Source organism: Chiloscyllium punctatum, chromosome 10 (genome assembly GCF_047496795.1).
Source record: "Chiloscyllium punctatum isolate Juve2018m chromosome 10, sChiPun1.3, whole genome shotgun sequence".
NCBI lineage: Eukaryota > Metazoa > Chordata > Chondrichthyes > Orectolobiformes > Hemiscylliidae > Chiloscyllium > Chiloscyllium punctatum.
In genome coordinates, this window is record NC_092748.1 from 114,818,122 (window position 1) to 114,825,152 (window position 7,031).

A 7,031-nucleotide genomic window follows, 5' to 3' on the forward strand; every position below is an offset into this window, starting at 1 on the left:
GTCAGTTCTAGCTGTCCGCTGCAATGGCCGGTATATTGGGTCCAGGTCGATGTGCTTATTGATTGAATCTGTGGATGATTGAATTTGGTATTTTGATAATATTAAAAGCATTGAAATGACCTGATGTTTTGGGGTATAAAACCAGACATTTTTTGAACAGTTGAGGGAGAGCTGCCAAAAGACCAATAGATATAAGCTACTAGTTTCAGAGCTCCCTGAGAGGTACGGGTCTGTGGGGAGACTGTGCCATAGGACATCGAAACTAACCTGGAGAGAGAATCTACAGAGGAAACTTGGCAAAGCTGACTGGTTTTGAAATACGATTAGTTTTTCGTAAATTGTAATTGGAATTTGTTATTGGACCAGTATTGTAGAGTGGTAGGTAAAAGATAGGTTTGAGAGAAAGGAATTGTAAATAGCTGTTAGACTTAAAGAATAATGTTCTTAAATGTTTACCTTAATTAATGACTTTGGAGATAGTTCTTTGCCACTTGAATTTTAACAGATTACAGCATGGGGTAAATCTTCTCTGTGTTGCTGGTGTAAATTAGCACAGGGGTTTATCTCTGTGTCATAACAATATTGTAGAAGGAATGGGGGACATTAGGGAAGGTGAGGTGGGGTTTGGGAGTTGGATATTGGGAAAGGGAAAGGCAATATTGGGGAGTGTATCATGATTTTGGGGATGAGAGAGGGGGTATTGGAGATGAGGTGGCGAATACTGGGGGTGGGTCAGAGAATGTTGAGGCAGGAGAGGGTTTTATGAGCAAAGGGGAGGTGGACACTGGACAGGAGAGGGTATCATTGAATTTTACAGCACAGAAAGGGGCCATTCAGCCCATCATGTCTGTACTAGCTCCTGAAAGAGCTACCCAGCTAGTCCCTCTCTAGCCCAGTCTCCTCTAACCTCATCCCTTGCAAATATCTCCAGCCCTCTTTTGAAATCTCCTGTGGAATCGGTCTCCCCCACTCTCCCAGGCAGCACATTCCAAACCCGAACCACTCTCTGAAGAAAGAGGTTTCTCCTCATCTCACTCCAAGCTCTCTTGCTGACAACCTTGAAGTTGTGACCCCAGTTACTGACAGACCAACTGATGGATACAGAAATGGAATAAACCTTCTTTACTCGGTCAAAATTATTCATCATTTTGAACACCTCAGTAAGGGCACCCCTTAATCTTCTCTGCTCCAGGGAGAACAAATCTCTCCACCCTGCAAGCACTCTGCCTCTATTCCTGATGAAGGGCTTTTGCCTAAAACGTTGATTTTCCTGCTCCTCAGATGCTGCCTGACCTGCTGTGCTTTTCCAGCACCACTCTAACCTAGACTCTGGTTTCCAGCATCTGCAGTCCTTGTTTTTGTCCAGGGAGAACAAGCCCAATCTCTCTAATCTTCCCTTGTATCTAAAATTCTTCATTCCTGGGATCATTCTGGTAAATCTCCTGTGTTCTCTCTACAGGGCTTGAACATCCTTCTTTAATAAGGTGCCCAGAACTGAAAACTATATTCTGAATGTGGTCTGATCAATGATTTGTAGCTGTGTAGCATCACTCTATTCGTCTATTTATAAACCCCAAGGATCCTGTAGGCCACCTTAACAACTGTTGCAATTGCCTGATCACCTTCAGAGAATTATTTCCATGAACCCCAAGATTCCCCCTTCTCCTGCACTCCCCTCAGTGTTGCACAATTCAATCTGTATTGTCTCTCTATGTTTCTTCTACCAAATTGCATCCTCTCACATTTCTCTGCATTGAAATCCATCGGCCAGGTATCTGCCCATTTGGCCAATTTGTTAATCCCTCTGGAGTCACTCAGTCAGCCCAACAATTCGCTATGCTCCCCACCTTAGTATCATCTGCAAATTTTGAGGTTTTGCTCTCAACCGCCCGTCTACAAATCATTTATAAAAGTCAGAAAAAGCAAGGGACCTGACCCTAATCCCTATAGAACACCACTTCCAACTCATCTCCAGTCTGGGAATTGCCCATCTATACCTACCCTCGTTTTTCTGAACTTATAGTCAACTTCCAGTTCATTTTGCCAAGGATCCATCAATCCCAAACATTCCTAATTTGCTAACTAACCTGGTATTTGTCACCATTTCCAATACTTCCTGAAAGATCAAAAATACCACATCCACAGCACTACCCACATCCACTGTCTGTACCACTTTCTCCAAATGAAATGAAACTTCAGACATGACCTGCCCTTGACAAAGCCATGTTGACAGTCTGGTATTCATGTATTCTTCTCAAAGTGTATACTTCCCTTATTCCATATTATGGTCTCCATCAGGGCTTCCCACTATTGATGTCACACTGACATGTCCATAATCTCCTGAGTTATAGTATGCTTGCCCTCATCAAACGGGGTATTGAGTATAAGAGTTGGCAGGTCATGTTAAAATTGTACAAGACATTGGTTCGGCCACATTTAGGATATTGTGTACAGTTCTGGTCGCCACATTACCAAAAGGATGTGGACGCTTTGGAGAGGGTGCAGGGAAGGTTTACGAGGACGTTGCCTGGTGTGGAGGGTGCTAGCTATGAAGAGAGGTTGAGTAGGTTAGGTTTGTTTTCATTAGAAAAAAGGAGATAGAGGGGGGACTTGTTTGAGGTTTACAAAATCATGAAGGGTGTAGACAGGGTGGGTAGAGACATGCTTTTTCCCAGGGTGAAGGATTCAATAACGAGAGGTCACGCTTTCAAGGTGAGAGGTGAAAGGTTTAAGGGAGATACACACGGTAAGTACTTCACACAGAGGGTGGTGGGCGTTTGGAATGTGTTGCCAGCAGAGGTGGTAGAGGCAGGCACAGTAGATTCATTTAAGATGCGTCTGGATAATGCATGTGTAGGTGGGGAGCAGAGGGAGACAGATGCTTAGGAATTGACTGACAGGTTTAGACAGTACATTTTGATTGTCTCAGGCTTGGAGGGCCGAAGGGCCTGTTCCTGGGCTGTAAAGTTTCTTTGTTCTCTTTGTTCTTAGTTATCCTTTGCCCCTTTCTTAAACAATGACTTCACATTTGTAATTTTCCAATCCCCCTGACTAATCCTGGGAGATTGGGGAATGGGAGAAGGGGGTAAGAGGCTGTTTTTATGGGAGGGGGGTGAGTGTGTGAAGCAGCACTGACTGGAAGCTGCTGTCAAATGAGACAAATCTTTCTTTGAGGCCCATTGAGGTTGTTGAAGAGCTGCAGGATGTAACTCTACTGAATGCTACATTTCGCTTAATTACAATGATCAGGAAATTGGGTCACAGAAGAAAACTGTTCTCTGAGAATGATTATGGGGTATCTTCAGTCCATTAGAAAGGCCTAACTTTCATATAGTCCCATTTACCTCCTTAGGGTATCCTGAAACACTTTGGCATTGATCCAATGTGGTAATGAGAGAGAAAAAAAAATTCTCACAGCAAGCTTCCTTGCAGCTATGACCAAAGATTCATTTTGAGGCATCCTAAGGAGAGCACCCTTGTTTTGTTTTCAACTAATGTCATGCAACTGAGAGGCAAGCCTGAGCCTCGGGTTACAGTCTCAGTGAGAAGCCGGTACCCCCAACCATGTTGCTCTCCCTCAGTACGGGCACGCACAGTGTCAGCCCAGCCCTGGTGCTCAAGGGAGATTGAAAACTCTGACCGTCAGAACCCCCTCGATTGCAATCACATCCTTCCTGTATTCTGGACACCACAACGGCACACAGTACTCTAGCTGTGGCCTAACCAACGTTCTGCACTGTTTCAATATAACCTCCCTCCTCTTACAATCTATGTCTCTACTGATAAATGCAAGCTTCCCATGTGCCTACCCTACGACCTGTCCTGCTGTCTTCAGGGGTCTCTGGGCAATCTCCTCATAATCGCCTTGTCCCACAGAACCTCCTTCTGACAACTACCATCAGTTCTTGGTAGAAAATCCACCTGGCTCACTAATGTGGAAAGGGAAGGAAATGTGCCAACCTTACTTGGTCTGCTCTACATGTGACTCTGAACCCTCAACAATGTAGGTGACTCTTAACAACCCTCTGAAATAGCCAGGCAAGCCATACAATTCAAGACCAATTCAGGTGGGCAGTAAATGCTGGCGTGCCTAACTCCAGGCCATTAAAGAATGAGAGTACCCTTTACTGGCCAGGTATCACTCATTCCTAACGCTCACTGAGCTTCTCTCCATCTCCCTCCTCTCTGCGTACAGAGTGCCAGCTCTCAATCATTTTCTCCTTAGAATCACTATAGTTTGGAAGCAGGCCATTTAGCCCAACTAGTCATACCAACCCACTGAAGTGCATTCCATCCAAACCCACCCAATCATTGCATTTCCATGACTAACCCACCTAGCCTACACACTGTGGGGCAATTAACATGGCCGCTCCACCTAGCCTACACACTGTGGGGCAATTTAGCATGGCCGCTCCACCTAGCCTGCACACTGTGGGGCAATTAACATGGCCACTCCACCTAGCCTACACACTGTGGGGCAATTTAGCATGGCCGCTCCACCTAGCCTGCACACTGTGGGGCAATTAACATGGCCACTCCACCTAGCCTACACACTGTGGGGCAATTTAGCATGGCCGCTCCACCTAGCCTACACATTGTGGAGCAATTAACATGGCCGCTCCACCTAGCCTACACACTGTGGGGTGATTAACATGGCCGCTCCACCTAGCCTGCACACTGTGGGGTGTATAACATGGCCACTCCACCTAGCCTGCACACTGTGGGGCGATTAACATGGCTAATCCACCTAGCCTGCACACTGTGGGGCAATTTCCCATGGCCAATCCACCCTAACCTGCACATCTTTGGACTGTGGGAGGGAACCCATGCAGACACGGGGAGAACATTAAAACTCCACACAGACAATCGCCCAAGGGTGGAATCGAACCCAGGTCCCTGGCGCCGTGAGATAGCAGTGCTAACCACTGAGCCACCTTACCTTTGCTGTTACTGCATCCTCCTACCATCATCACTCCCACTGTTTCTCTCTTTGATTTAAGGTTGATTTACCAACAGGAGCCTAACCACATCCTCAGTCTTGTACCTAATGGAACAACTGAACAACACCTGTACAATCGACAATGATTCCTGGAGTTGTAGAAACAGGTGCTTTGAGTTGTATGTGTTTCTCACTGAGACATTTCATTGTCTGGTAGTAATGGTGCCATTAATGTGTTTTATACAAATACTTTCAGACTCTAATGATTTACTATAAAACTATCTACAGACTCGAAGCTCCATAAAGTATAATGTGGATCTGTTTAGTTTATGACTTATGAATAAACTTGCACCTTTTCCTAAGCCTGGATCTCAATGTGTCCATTGTCCATTGAGCAATTGTCCCAGAAAGAACTGTCCTCTCCCTCTCCTTAAAATAAACGTGCCTCTTCTGGAACCATCCAGGAGTCCATTCAGCCCATCATAGAACATAGAACAGTACAGCAGAGTACAGCCCTTCTGCTCACGATGTTGTGCCAAGCCTTTATCTTAATCTAAGATCACCCTAACCTACACACCCCTCAATTTACTGCCGTTCATGCGTTTGTCCAGCAGTCGCTTAAATGCCCCAAATGTCTCTGACTCTGCTACCCCCGCTGGCAGTACATTCCACACCCCCACCACTCTCTGTGTAAAGAACCTACCTCTGACATCTCCCCGATACCTTCCTCCAATCACCGTTAAATTATGACCTCTCGTGACAGCCATTTCTGCCCTGGGGTTAAGTCCCTGGTTATCTACTCTATCTATGCCCCTCATGACCTTGTACACCTCTATCAAGTCACCTCCCTTCCTCCTTCTCTCCCACTGAAATGCCCTAGCTCCCTCAACCTTTCTTCATAAGACACACCCTCCAGTCCAGGCAACATCCTGGTAAATCTCCTCTGCACCCTCTCTGACACATCTACATCCTTCCTATAATGAGGGGACCAGAACTGGACACAATATTCCAAGTGTGGTCTCACCAGGGTTTTATAGAGCTGCAGCAAAACCTCGCGGCTCTTAAACGCAATCCCCCTCCTATTGAAAGCCAACACACCATATGTCTTCTTAACAACCCTGTCAAACTGAGTGGCAGTCCGTACTGGCTCTCTGAATGAGCATTTCACTCGGTCACATTCCCCAGGGTCCCTCCAGTAATCTTACATAATTGTCCGTTTTACATGACCAGCATGAACCGTTGTGAAAGACTTGACCCGACCTGGTCCCACCAACCTCTCAGGCAGGTCCTGCCCACTCGCTGTGGGAGATGCTTCAAACCATGAGATGCGGATGGGAGTGACTCTGCCCATGGAGGGCTGTCGAGGCTGGGTCACTCAGTCTATTCAAGGCGGAGACAGACAGGTTTTAATCAAGGAGGTTATGGAGGAAAAGGCAGGAGAGTGGAGTTGAGGTTTATCAGGTCAGCCATGATCTCATATAAAGGTGGAACAGACTCAATGGGCTGAATGGCTGACATCTACTCCTATGTCTCGAGGTCATAGAGTGATAGAGATGTACAGCACAGAAACAGACCCTTCAGTCCAACCCGTCCATGCCGACCAGATATCCCAACCCAATCTAGTCCCACCTACCAGCACCCAGCCCATATCCCTCCAAACCCTTCCTATTCATATACCCATCCAGATGTAATTGTACCAGCCTCCATGACTTCCTCTGGCAGCTCATTCCATACCCATACCACCCTCTGCGTGAAAGTTTTGCCCTTAGGTCCCTTTTAAATCTTTTCCCCTCTCACCCTAAACCTATGCCCTCTAGTCTGGACTCCCCAAGCCCAGGGAAAAGACTTTGTCTATTTACACAATCCATGCCCCTCATGACTTTATAATTTCATTGGATAAACATATGGATGATAATGGAACAGTGTAGGTTAGATGGGCTTCGAACCGGTTTTACAGGTTGGCGCAACATCGAGGGCCGAAGGGCCTGTACTGTGCTGTAACGTTCTATGCTCGATGAACCTCTATAAGGTCACCCCTCAGCCTCCAACGCTCCAGGAAAAACAGCCCCAGCCTGTTCAGCCTCTCCCTATA